This window comes from Salvelinus sp. IW2-2015, linkage group LG11 (genome assembly GCF_002910315.2).
Source record: "Salvelinus sp. IW2-2015 linkage group LG11, ASM291031v2, whole genome shotgun sequence".
Taxonomy (NCBI): Eukaryota; Metazoa; Chordata; class Actinopteri; order Salmoniformes; family Salmonidae; genus Salvelinus; species Salvelinus sp. IW2-2015.
Window position 1 is genome coordinate 42,830,430 of NC_036851.1, and position 15,000 is coordinate 42,845,429.

Consider the following 15,000-nt stretch of genomic DNA (forward strand, 5'->3'; position numbering starts at 1 on the left):
AGACAGTGTCTGTGTCACCACCTGCAGAATACCACTCCCTTTATTAGGTGGGTTCTTCTATATGCCTATAATTCCACCTTGTCTTATTCCATTTGCACAAACAGCATTGAGTGAAATTATGGTCAATCTTAGTGTGCTTCCTACATGTGGACAGTCTTTGCATTTCACAAGTAATCTGATGACTTGATTACATTGTTTGATCTTAAGTTTCCCTTTATTTTTTTGAGCAGTGATATATTACTTAAATATTCGATCACACTTCCTCCTATGTTATTGATCATCATATTTTGATACATTGAATTTAAATTGTGAACACTATGCATTACATTTTTTACCTTGCTTATCAGACAGTACTCACTGAGTACTGTCCCACTTATACTATAGGACCTCTCCACCCCCACTTGAGATCATGCATGACTGATGAAACCTAAGTCGAATGTTGTTGCTAAGAAATCATCACCTGGCATCTATCCACCAGTGCTGCAAAAGCTCTCATCAAGCAAAGGGTGCTACATGAAGAATCTTCAAAATATCAAACTAATTTATTTGTAACCACTTTTTTGAGTGACTAAACGATTCCATATGTGTTAATTTCACTGAAACATATGCGAGATATCAAACTGATCGTAAAAATAGTAAAAAAAATAAAAAACACGCCGTGGTCCAAAATTGGACTCATGTACTGTCATACATTTTTTTACTTCTGTTTCAGAAGTATGTCACTGAGTTATCTTCCCATATATTTAACTTCCACCCTCCACCGGATATGTGGATGCTGAGAAATCTCTAAGGTCGAAACAGGTAAATTAAATATACCTGATAGACATGAGCACAGTGTCATCGTTCCTTTCTGTTTTCCATATTAGAACCATATACTTAGTAATACATTCCTCAATACTATCTTATACTTAAGTCGATGCTACTGCGATATTTTACATCAACACTCTAATTGAAATTCATGCACCACACACACAAACAACAAAAACACACGTCAATAATATTTCAAGCCACGAACAGCAGTTTTTATATCGTTAGTACTTAGTATGAAAACATTAAACAGCACACAAGCATTATTACATCACTTAAACATCTATATCTCTGTAATCATACAATTTTCCATCATTTCTAGACTCTAGATGCTCAGTAATGAAAAACATAGGTCGCAACTTCAACTGCCCACCAGGTACATCCAACGTCCAGCGGTTGTTCACTACCTAAAAGCAACCCAATACTATCGTCGCAAGGACTGTCTCGAATCATTCCCACCCGACATCAGGCTGAACACATCTATTAGCGCAGACACTCACACGTCACGCTAATAAAAATCCCACACAAAATCCCTAAAAAAACACATCCACCACCGCACAACAGTGAGAGACTTATTTCTGAGAGATTAATTTTAAAATTAGAAGTTCAACCATAGAACCAAAGACAAAAAACTATCCAGCGCCAGCTGCAACTCCTCCCCCTTTGGCAGTTCTATCTTGACGGAAAGTGTTATAGTTGGGTATGGAAATCTCAGAATTTTTGGTGGCCTTCCTAAGCCAGGATTCAGACACGGCAAGGACATCAGGGTTGGCAGAGTGTGCTAAAGCGGTGAGTAAGACAAACTTAGGGAGGAGCTTCTTATGTTGACATGCATGAGGCCAAGGCTTTTTCGATCACAGAAGTCAACAAATGAGGGTGCCTGGGGACATGCAGGGCTGGGTTTACCTCCACATCACCCGAGGAACAAGGAGGAGTAGTAGGATGAGGGTGCGGCTAAAGGCTATCAAAACTGGTGCCTAGAGCGTTGGGACAAGGAATAAAAGGAGCAGATTTATGGGCGTGGTAGAATAGATTCTGGCATAATGTGCAGACAGGGGTATGGTGGGGCACGGGTACAGCGGAGGCAAGCCCAGGCACTGGGTGATGATAAGAGAGGTTGTATCTCTGGACATGCTGGTCTCAATGGGTGAGGTCACCGCATGTGGGGAGGGACAAAGGAGGTATCAGAGGTACGGAGAGTGGAACTACGGGTCATTGCAAACCAAAACAATGATAACTAGCCTGAACAACAGTATACAAGGCATATTGATATTTGAGAGAGACATACAGTAAGGCATAAAGTAGATTGCAGGTCTTGATATGCAGGCGATGAGTAGCCTTAAATTTGGACGCCTTTCCTTCCAGTTCTCTGCTGCCTGCGACTGGAACGAATTGCAAAAATCTCTGAAGTTGGAGACTTTTATCTCCCTCAACAACTTTAAACATCTGCTATCCGAGCAGCTAACCGATCGCTGCAGCTGTACATAGTCCATCGGTATATAGCCCACCCAATTTACCTACCTCACCCCCCATACTGCTTTTATTTATTTACTTTTCTGCTCTTTTGCACACTAGTATCTCTACTTGCACATGATCATCTGATGATTTATCACTCCAGTGTTAATCTGCTAAATTGTAATTGCCTACCTCCTCATGCCTTTTGCACACATTGTATATAGATTCTCTTTTTTTCTACCATGTTATTGACTTGTTTATTGTTTACTCCATGGGTAACTCTGTATTGTTGTTTGTGTCACACTGCTTTGCTTTATCTTGGCCAGGTCGCAGTTGCAAATGAGAACTTGTTCTCAACTAGCCTACCTGGTTAAATAAAGGTGAAATAAAAATAATAAAAATAATAAAAATAATATGGACACCGTACATACAATATCTCTTGACAAATAATTAAAAGGGTGATTGGATGGACTTTAGGGAACACATAGAAAGTGGACGATGTCACAAATCCTTCCTAAGAGTAAGAATAGGTTTTCCACCCACTAAAGAGAAAGATGTTTCCCCCAAAATATATCAAATGTCTTTTAAGATTATATGTGAAAATGTATCATATGTGAAAAACTAAGTAAAGACAATCATTTGTGAACATCCATGAAACTTGTTGTTTGTTCAGTTACCTCTGTGTAAGAACTGAGTGACCTCAAGGACTATCAATCACTCATATTCATGACTAGCAATCACTCATATTCATGACTAGGAATCACTCATATTCATGACTAGGAATCACTCATATTCATGACTAGCAATCACTCATATTAATGACTAGGAATCACTCATATTCATGACTAGCAATCACTCATATTCATGACTAGCAATGACAAAAAAAAAGATCCAGAGTATATAGGTCTAAATCGTTCCAAAAACAGGTGGCTGATTTGGCAAGACGGGTAAGAATGTTTATCTCCTCCAATCTATCCCCTCCACTTTATTTTCCATTTGAAACCATGAGTGTAATTACATCAGTAATATATGGCTTTGCGTTTGCCATGGTGGCATCACACTTTACAGATCTGAGAGTCATCAAGTGTCTGTGAATTAACTGGCCAAAGCTTGAAAATTAACTCCCCCAGTTTAAACAGGGCAAAGCCAGGCAAGTGAGAGAAGTTGAACCCCTAAATGTCAGTCAACCTGTGTACAACTTTGTGCTGTGGTAAATTATGTAAGTGAATGTCTTACTTGGCTGTAATCTGTAAAAGGGACTCTATGGAATCTGTATAGATTATTTGTTCTGTATTTGTTCAAAACTGACTTGCCTAGTTAAATAAAAAATAAAGGTATAGATCGACACTCAAATAGATCATGCTGCATCACCAGTGGTGTTTCAACGGAGGTCCAACGTAGTACAGAGTAAACRCACCATTCAGCATTCCATCCTCAGCTAGAGTGTTCGAGGACTTGGACAGTTTGAAAACCTTATAGTTCACTTTCATCAGTAATGGCTTCATTCGTAAATGTCATTTTGATACTGCCAAGGATATGGTGATTTCGTTATCTTGACTCCAAACCATTGGTTGTGTAACATATTAGATTCAACATGACTGAGCATGAAAATATGTTCTATTAGCCACGTTCGCTCTGGCATGTCCACGTCAGTCTCTCTTTGTATGATTCTGTGTTATTCACACACATAATGATAGCTGGGTGAGAGTTGTTTTCATCAGTGACAGCCTTGGGGTCAGGGGCTGTATAAGTAGCTATTTATTAAGTTGATTCAATAGTGATTCAATTTCTTTTGGCACTAAAATTACTCCATGAAGCTAGCTTTAGAATTTTGGGGAAACTGAAATCCACACTTCCTGATTAAGAGTCTAAGCGGATCTCATCTGTTTGTGACTGGAGGGAAGGTAAATAGCTCAGCTTCTCTCATGTAGCAGGCAATAATATCCTCCAGATATGTCTTTAATAGGTATCATCATTAAAACATTTGGCAGTTYGAGGATTACAAAGACTTTGAGGCAGTTTCAGGGGAATCGACATTAAGTTGGAGACTTCAAGTTTGAGGGAAGAGAAAGGAGTACATACTACACAGACTTTGAAGTTGCCCTGTTTGTCACCTGAAGATAGAACATGTTCTGTCTGGTTATGTTGTGCAGAAGCACACACTAGCGCTACTTGAGCTCAGCTTCCTGAACCGGAACAGGAAAAGGTCAAGTCGTTGAATCAGTCTTATGTCTCTGTCTCAACTGCAGCTGACTATCCCCACGCTTATACTTATACATGAGGAGCCATAATAGTTTATTCACATGGATTAATTATAGAAATGGTCTAGAAACAAAGTTGGAATCGCACAAATTACTTTTTTCTTACTTGACCTATATCTTTCATTCAAACAAAACTCAAATTCTCCCCTCCTCCTCCTCGTCTGAGCTTCTACACCAGAAGAGAAACACACACGTACACGAGCGCACACACACACACACACATACACACAGACACACAGACACAAACACTTTACCCATTCTTTCAATCTCCCAGCCATCGAATCTTCACTGGAGTACCTGTGTGTGTTTTTGATAAAACCTTTGTGATAAATAGTACAGTGTCTTCCCATCTCTTTGAGTGCCACTCAATCTGACAAAACATCAAGTGCCTCCTCTTCAAATCCTTTGATTAGTACACATAACTGGAAGCCCCTGTACAGGCTTTGTATTTTTATCATAAATTAGACATCTGAAAGTTGAGCTACGCCAACAACATGTCACCCAATAGTGATTCTACCTGAGTCTGGAGGGATAAGAGTTCTGTTTTAAAATCCGTTGTTGTTTTTTTCCCAATGCAGAAAGTTGTTCTCCAAAACACTGCCAATGCGGATGGTACAAGGTCGGATTATCACAATATTGGCAAGCTTGTACCAAAGTAAAAGTAATGATCACATATTGAAACAAGAGGCAAAATGTGAGCAGAATATCTAGTTTGATAGATACTGCTGTCAGAGCTGCAACTAGCATTAAACGTTATGATTGTCCTTGGAATAAGACCTAGCCTAATCAGCAGACATGTCACGGCCGTCGTAAGAAGTGGACCAAGGTGCAGCGTGGTAAGCGTACATTTCTCTTTTTATTTAAAATGTCGCCAACAAAACAACAAACGAAAAACAACCGTGAAGCTTACAGGGCAAAGTGCCACTAACAAAGATAACTACCCACACTGAAAGGAGGGAAAAAGGGCTACCTAAGTATGGTTCCCAATCAGAGACAACGATAGACAGCTGTCCCTGATTGAGAACCATACCCGGCCAAAACATAGAAACACAAAATCATAGAAGTAAAGGACATAGAATGCCCACCCAAATCACACCCTGACCAAACCAAAAAGAGACATAAAAAAGGCTCTCTAAGGTCAGGGCGTGACAAGACACAATATTGGATTCATGTTGATAAATTGATGTAGCCTATACAGTATCTCAAAAGTGTCAGTTGTGGAATATGTTGGCTGTTGATATACAATATGGGATTTAGGTGACACCAAATCAGGCAAGAGAACCTTGCGAGATTGGTTGGTGAAATTTAGGATTGATTTCTGTAATACCTCCCTGAGTGCTGTGGATGGTAATGTCATTTTCCCAATCCAATGTTTGGTAAACATCCTCTAAAACACATTTGTTTGCCTAAACTCAAACTGATTGATACTGATTAACACTTGAATGATGTACTGCATTTTGTTGTTGTTGTTGTTGTACTGCATGCTGTTGTTGTTGTTAATGTACTGTATTTTGTTGTTGTTGTACTGCATTTAGTTGTTGTTGTACTGCATTTGTTGTTGTTGTTGTTGTTGTACTGCATTTTGTTGTTGTTGTACTGCATTTTATTGTTGTTGTTATTGTACTGCATTCATTTTGTTGTTGTTGTACTGCATTTCATTGATGTGGTTGTTGTTCTATAATGACCCGTCATTTGGTTAGTGAAATAACTCAAGTTTGGTTTGTGTTTTAGAGAGTAGTATGTGTGAAATGGCTAAAAGTGCTAACTGGCTAATTGGGGCTGAGTTTGACCAGAGAATTAACAATGGAGAAGTTAAAGCTGTCTGAATCTTCATTCAGGCCCACTTAACTTAATTCATTTGCTGTGACAATCAAAGACCATACAAATTTGTGATGGGTCCGCACTCAAAAAGATATTGCCTAAAGCTTACTTCATTTTTGGGGGGATTTTTTATATATATTTTTAATTCCATAAAATGCCGAATATTGAAAAAAGCCTTTGCAGTGGTATCCTTTTGAGGAATCAATAGTTCTCTCCATCAATACAAAGACCACACTGTCTGCAGAACCATGGGAACAGCAGGCATGCTTTACAGTCAACAAAGAGACAACATTTAGATAAAAACATATATGAATATTAATGTTGATCAATTATTATTAGTCCATTGTTGATAATGTCCCACTGGGAAGGTCCATTAGATACCGTACCTTGCCTCACGAATTGCAAAAATCACTGAAGCTGGAGTCTTATATCTCCCTCACTAACTTTAAGCATCAGCTGTCAGAGCAGCTTACCGATCATTGCACCTGTACACAGCCCATCTGTAAATAGCCCACCCAACTACCTCATCCCCATATTGTATTTTTTTTTTTGTTGTTGCTACTTTGCACCCCAGTATCTCTATTTGCACATTCATCTTCAGTACATCTATCACTCCAGTGTCAATGCTACATTGCAATTATTTCGCCACTATGGACTATTTATTGCCTTACCTCCCTAATCTTACTACATTTGCACACACTGTATATATATTTTTCATTGTGTTATTGGCTGTACGTTTGTTTATCCCATGTGTAACTCTGTTGTTTGTGTCGCACTGCTTTGCTTTATCTTGGCCAGGTCGCAGTTGTAAATGAGAACTTGTTTTCAGCTGGCCTATCTGGTTAAATAAAGGTTAAATAAATAAATAAAAATCTCCTCTTCTGATTTCTGCTCTCATAAAAGCCTGGGTTTTCTGCTCGTTAACACTAGAAGCTTATTACCTAAAATGGATCAATTGAAAGTGTGGGTTCACAGCTCCAATCCAGATSTGTTGGTCATTACTGAGATGTTGTTAAGGAAGAGAGTTTTGAATACTGATGTTAACCTTTCTGGTTATAACCTTTTTCGGCAAGACAGATCTTCCAAAGGTGGGGTATAATATATAGTAGCAATCTTTACCAAGGTTCACCTTCAGTGCTCGGTTGTCTCCACCAAGTCTGTCCCCAAACTATTTGATTTTCYGGATTTAAGCATTAAACTTTCAAATAGCTCTTCGTTGACTGTTGCTGGGTGCTATCGTCCTCCATCAGCACCGGCTTGTACCCTAACTGCCCTAAGCTCTCTCCTGGCCTCTTACACTAACTCTAAATTTGTCCTGCTTGGTGACCTAAACTGGGACATGCTTAAACCACCTGACCAAGTCCTAAAGCAATGGGACTCCCTAAATCTTTCTCAGATTATTACCAATCCCACAAGGTATGACTCCAAACACCCAGAAAAGGCTACTCTCCTCAATGTTATCCTCACAAATAATCCTGATAGGTATCAGTCTGGTGTTTTCTGTAATGACCTTAGTGATCACTGTTTTACAGCCTGCATTCGTAATGGCTGCTCAGTGAAACGACCTGTCCTGATTTGTCATAGACGCTTGCTAAAAACTTGAATGAGCAAGCCTTCCTTCATGAACTGAGCTCTGTAAAATAGTTTAGAATCAGATTGATCCCCTTTGTCGAAGATGCATTATTCAACAATCCTCTGGTCTTCTAAATCAAAGAGTTCTCTAAAATATTATACTTTGAATATAGATTTACCTATCAAAACTTGGCCAAATCACGCAACCCATTTCTCAGCACAGACACTTGATTATACAAACATATCAACAATACAGAGAGGGTATTTGACCAGGACACAGAAATGGAGGGCAAAATAACCTTTTACTGCAGTGGGCTAAATCAGGGTGCTTCTTGGTAGTCTTAAAAAAATCTACTTTGAAACAAACATATACACCTCACACACATGGTTATGGTCTTAWAAAAAGAAGACACCTGTACCATGTCTGATATAGAGTTWAAATKTACTCAATTTCAATATTACACTTTACATGCATCACAGAAGACTGAAATACAACAAAACTGTTTAACATAGGCTTAAAAAAATGAAGTTTATTCATTAGGAAATTTAGGAAAATATTGATAACATTCCACCCATGAGGCCACTAGAGGGTTTGATTTTGTCATTTGACTGCAGAAAAGGACTACGAGTATGTCTCAGCCAAAGATAATTGAACAAACATCCCATCCCACTACATTAGGATTATATTCATTCTGGAACTTCAAACAAGCTAGCCTGTTAATAACATTGTCTGTAGGCAACACTCCACAGTGCTAACAGGTATTTGTGAATCAGACCTCAGGATAAGACCCAGATGTAGACAGTTCAAAGTAACAAAAGTGTATTACAAAAACAGGGGTCAGGCAACTGACAGGTCAAGGGCAGGCAGAGGTCAGTAATCCAGAGCAGAGTCCGAAAGGTACAGAACGGCAGCCAGGCTAAGGGTAAGGACAGACGTCATTAATTCGGGGCAGTGTCACAAGATACAGAACGGCAGGCAGGCTCAGGGTCAGGGCAGGCAGAATGGTCAAAACCAGGAAAACTAGAAAACGGGGACTAGAGAGCAAAACAGGAATACGGGAAAAACGCTGGTAGGCTTGGCGAAACAAGACGAACTGGCAACAGACAAACAGAAAACACAGGTATAAATGCACAGGGGATAATGGGGAAAATGGGAGACACGTGGAGGGGGATGAAGACAAGCACAAGACAAGTGAAACAGATTAGGTGTGACAAATACATATGAAATTGTCTCTAAGAGGGTTTATTCAGACTTCTCTCAAAGCGAGGCTAAATTTACTTTAAACTCAAAGTAATCCCTTTGGTATATGCCTTGGAATGAAACTGAGCAAAATCCGTACTGTTATAAAGGTTTTGTACATAGAGCGTCCATTTTAGGACAGTCAAACATGCATGTCTCTGTCATAATCCAACAACAATCCAAGATGGCGTAGCAGTGTAGACGTGTTTTGTTCCGTCCTCTCGTACGTTTGTATTTTTCGTATTTCTTGTATATATWWAAAAAAAAAAATCTATCTCTTTTCGATTTTTAATTTGATTATACCTTCCGGTAACCTACCTCACCCAATGTGATACGGAATCGCTATTATTTTTTTACTTTGGAACACATTCAAGAACCCCCAGTAGCTAACCAGCTAATCAGCTACAAGCTATTTAGTCCTTTTTAGCCGCTGCTAGCAGCTTTTACCTTCTGCACAGACACCAGCCCTGTTATTAGCCCGGATATTACTCACCAATTTACCAGCATCGGACTGTCTCTCCACAACAACGCCGGATTCCTGCCGTAATCCCTGAGCCACTACTTCTGATCCTCACAGCTAGCTTGCAGCTAGCACCACTGCCACGAAGCTAGCACCAGTTAGCAAACACAATTCTACAATACCTCTTTCGCCATCGCCATCCGACTTGGATTCTCTGTCGACACGACCACGTCTGGTCTGCAGACGAATACCCCATCCGCTGTGCCCTCAACCGGCCTCCGTCTGAGCAGACCCTCTCCGTCTGAGCAGACCACCCCCCGGGCTACTAACTTTAAACGCCGCGTGCTAGCGTAGTGGCGGCTTCCCTGCTCCATCTACGGCTGCCCCCTGGACACTATGATCACTTGGCTACATAGCTGATGCCTGCCGGACTGTCCATTAATTCACGGTACTCCATTCTGTTTATTTGTGTTTTATCTGTCGGCTCTGTGTTTTAACTCAGGCTCTGTGTGTAGTTAATCCGACCCTCTCTGCCTAGTCGTCGCCATTTTTACCTGCTGTTGCTGTGTTAGCTGACTAGCTGCTGTTATCTCACCTGTTGTTTTAGCTANGTTTAGAATCAGATTGATCCCCTTTGTCGAAGATGCTTGGACCTTCTTTTTTGATATTTTCAGTGGTATTGTTAACAAACACGCCCCCATAAAGAAAATTAGAATTAAAAACAGGTTCAGCCCCTGGTTCGACTGTGATCTTGCACAGTTACTCCATCTCGAGAATTGCATTTGGCGAATGGCCYGGCACAGGCTGACTGGATATCGTTCAGGCAAATGATAAATACGTGCACTCAGGCTATCCGGAAGGCCAAAGTTAGTTACTTTAAGGAACAATTCTCTCTCTGTGAATCTAACCCCAAGAAGTTCTGGAAAACGGTTAAAGACCTGGAGAATAAACCCTCCTCCTCACAGCTGCCCATGTCCCTTAATGTTGATGATATGGTTGTTACTGACAAGAAGCACATGGCTGAGCTCTTTAATCACCACTTCAATAAGTCAGGATTCCTATTTGACTCATCCATGCCTCCTTGCCCGTCCAACATTTCCTCATCTCCCACCACTTCTAATGCGACTATCCCCGATGCTTCTCCCTCTTTTTCCCCTGCCCGCTACAAAGTTTCTCCCTGCAGGCAGTCACTGAGTCCGAGGTGCTAAAGGAGCTCCTTAAACTTGACCCCAAAAAAACATCTGKGTCAGATGGTTTACACCCTTTCTTCTTTAAGGTTGCAGCCCCTATAATCGACAAGCCTACCTCTGATGTTTTTAACCTGTCTCTCCTTTCTGGGGAGGTTCCCATTGCTTGGAAGGCAGCCACTGTTTGTCCTTTATTTAAAGGGGGAGATCAAGCTGATCCTAACTGTTATAGGCCTATTTCTATTTTGCCCTGTTTATCAAAAGAGTTGAAAATAATTGTCAATAATCAACTGACTGGCTTTCTTGATGTCTACAGTATTCTCTTGGGTCCGCAATCTGGTTTCCGTTCAGATTATCGATGTGTCACTGCAACCTTAAAGGTCCTCAATGATGTCACCATTGCCCTTGATTCTAAGCAATATTGTGCTGCTATTTTTATTGACTTGGCCAAAGCTTTTGATACGGTAGACCATTCCATTCTTGTGGGCCGGCTAAGGAGTATTGGTGTCTCTGAGGAGTCTTTGGGCTGGTTTGCTAACTACCTCTCTCAAAGAGCGCAGTGTATAAAGTCAGACAATCTGCTGTCTCAGCCACTGCCTGTCACCAAGGGAGCACTCAAATGCTCGATCCTAGGCCCCACGCTCTTGTCAATTTACATCGACAACATAGCTCAGGCAGTGGCTCTCTCATCCATTTCTATGCAGATGATACAGTCTTATACTCAGCTGGCCCCTCCCCTTATATTGTGTTAAATGCTCTACAACAAAGCTTTCTTTGTGTCCAACAAGCTTTCTCTACCCTTAACCTTGTTCTGAACACCTCCAAAACAAAGGTCATGTGGTTTGGTAAGAAGAATGCCACTCCTCCTACAGGTGTKATTACTACCTCTGAGGGTTTAGAGCTTGAGGTAGTCACCTCATACAAGTACTGGGGAGTATGGCTAAAAGGTGCACTGTCCTTCTCTCAGCACATATCAAAGCTGMAGGYTAAAGTTAAATCTAGACTTGGTTTCCTCTATCGTAATTGCTCCTCTTTCAACCCCAGCTGCCAAACTAACCCTGATTCAGATGAAAATCCTACCCATGCTAGATTACGGAGACATAATTTATTGATCGGCTGGTAAGAGTGCTCTCGAGCAGCTAGATGTTCTTTACCATTCGTACATCAGATTTGCCACCAATGCTCCTTATAAGACACATGACTGCACTCTATACTCCTCTGTAAACTGGTCATCTCTGTATACCTATCGCAAGACCCGCTGGTTGATGCTTATTTATAAAACCCTCTTAGGCCTCACTCCCCCTATCTGAGATATATACTGCAGCCCTCATCCTCCACATACAACACCCGTTCTGCCAGTCACATTCTGTTCAAGGTCCCCAAAGCACACACATCCCTGGGTCGCTCGTCTTTTCAGTTCGCTGCAGCTAGCGACTGGAACGAGCTGCAACAAACACTCAAACTGGACAGTTTTATCTCAATCTCTTCATTCAAAGACTCAGTCATGGACACTCTTACTGAGAGTTGTGGCTGCTTTGTGTGATGTATTGTTGTCTCTACCTTCTTGCCCTTTGTGCTGTTGTCTGTGCCCAATAATATTTGTACCATGATTTATGCTGCTACCATGTTGTGTTGCTACCATGTTGTTGTTATGTTGTGTTGCTGCTTTGCTGTGTTATTGTCTTAGGTCTCTCTTTATGTAGTGTTGTGTTGTCTCTCTTTTTGTGATGTGTGTTTTGTCCTATATTTATAGATAAAAAAAAATGTTTTTAATAACCAGGCCCCTGTCCCCGCAGGACGCCTTTTGCCTTTTGGTAGGCCGTCATTGTAAATAAGAATTTGTTCTTAACTGACTTGCCTAGTCGAATAAAGGTTAAATAAAAAAATAAAAAAAATAAACATGGGGCCCAGGTACAGTGGCCCTAAGGTACAAAGTAGTCTAGGTTTGTGTACACCCACCATCACTACATTTTCAAATGATTTTGCCCCTACATATGGCCACCGTACACAGGTTTGATCTTCGTATCCCTTGTTTCCCCTCTGAGATTAGCCTTTCAATTCCTCAGCCATGAGAATAGCTTTGTGGGGACAGCTTGCACATGGCATATACCTATATAATAATGGCACATGGCCATGCGGAAACGCATTGTGCTTTTCTCTTTTTGATTACGTAATGCCATCTTGCTGATGGCTGTATTTGGACTAGAGTTGCTTACTATGAATGCCAAAAAGACTGAAATGAATTCACACAAATGACAGGATCAAGATACTCTCAAATGTATAAAATTACATAGCTAGTAACCTTAAGATATGTGAATACTTCTTTCAGTCTTACTTAGAAGTAATTAGTTCAAGGCACTTTTTTGGCCATATTGGCATACTAATAAGGCTGTTGCTGTCATGGAAACAGCTAGGTGAAATGGTGTTGTTTAAAGTAGAAAATATGGTGAGTGGGAAGAAGAAAGAAGAATATATATTGTTAGACTAAAATTCAAATATGTTGTTCTTTAGCTTAATAATTAGAGAAAGTTGTGTCGGCAAGCAGCAATGTCTGATTCTACACCAGCTCATAACTCTTAAAGGGAGTTAAATTAGAAAGAAAGCAGATGTAAAACATTCAGCACTCTAGCATTCTCTTATGTTATCATTGTCATTGTTTTCAATGGATCTTACATCTCCTCTTGAGATGTTTCCGAAAGACCATGGGAGATGCAGTACGGGAGATGCTGTACGGGAGATGCAGTACGGGAGATGCAGTACGGGAGATGCAGTACGGGAGATGCAGTACGGGAGATGCAGTACGGGAGATGCTGTACGGGAGATGCTGTACGGGAGATGCTGTACGGGAGATGCTGTACGGGAGATGCTGTACGGGAGATGCAGTACGGGAGATGCAGTACACATAACATTTTTTATATTCTTATGTATATTACGCACCTTCATTTTGGCAGCCTCTTCAAGTTGCAAGTTCTCTGTGTGTTCTGATTGAGCTGCAGCCGAGGTGTCTCCCAGGAACGTCAGATCACCTGGTAGACATTGCTATTCCCGATCACAGCGGGAACCAGGAAGGACACTAGGAATCTCATCTATCTGGTGGGCACCAAGACGCTGGCGCCAAGGCGCTGGAAGAAGACGCTGTCTGATGAATACCAGATGGGCCTGGGTCTGAAATGCTATCAGTCCCTGCTGTTTGCAGGTTTGTTCACCATGCCAAAACGGTACCAATCAATGGCCATCAGACAGAGACATATCAGAGGTGCAACAGGTATCAAAGAGACAGGTGGGAAAGGGGGGTTTGTCGATACAGTCCAGAGGGGAAGGGGAATTTGTCAATACTGCCCAGAGGGAAAGCGGGGTTTGTCGATACAGCCCAGGGGGAAAGGGGGGTTTGTCGATACAGCCCAGGGGGAAAGGGGGGTTTGTCGATACAGCCCAGAGGGAAAGGGGGGTTTGTCGATACAGCCCAGGGGGAAAGCGGGGTTTGTCGATACAGTCCAGAGGGGAAGTCGTGTGATGATTCGATTTTCTCGTCAAGAATCTTCTCATAGGTGGCTAGAGTAGACCGAGTCTTATCCACAAAACAATTTTTCAACCTTTAAAAATATTGCAAATACATACACGAAGATTATTAACTTAACTATGCAACAACGCATTCATATATTACGTGGCAACTTAATGACTAGCAACGTAGCTGCTGTTCAAAAGTGTCCCACATAAAAGTGGTGGTTTTGAACAAGCAGTATCTGGACTGAAACCATAACATTTATATTGACTGTGTCAAGCAAGCCTCCATGATTAAAAGGCAAGACAAGAGACAAGTATAAAAATACTGGGAGAAGGATAGATAGATAAAGAGAGGCTCTGGGTGAAACACAAACCTGTTCAAACGCCTGTTCATCAAAAACAAGGCTTTAATCAACCATATCACACAAAGGAGGAAATTAACTACGGTTATCTCTTCATTTGAGACAGGATATCAGATCATGTTGATAATCGTCTTTCCTGGTCTTTGAATATGGTCTTAGTCATTTCAATTTATGTCCATTGCCAGACTTTGGAGGGTAAAGGACAACTAAAGAATAGGCTCAGATTGATGAGAGGATGTTGGTTTGAGTGTGGTTTCTTCCTGTGGAAGCTGTTATCATGTTATTTTGGATGAGGTCATGTCATTCAGGGGGGCTGGACTGTTGCTGGATG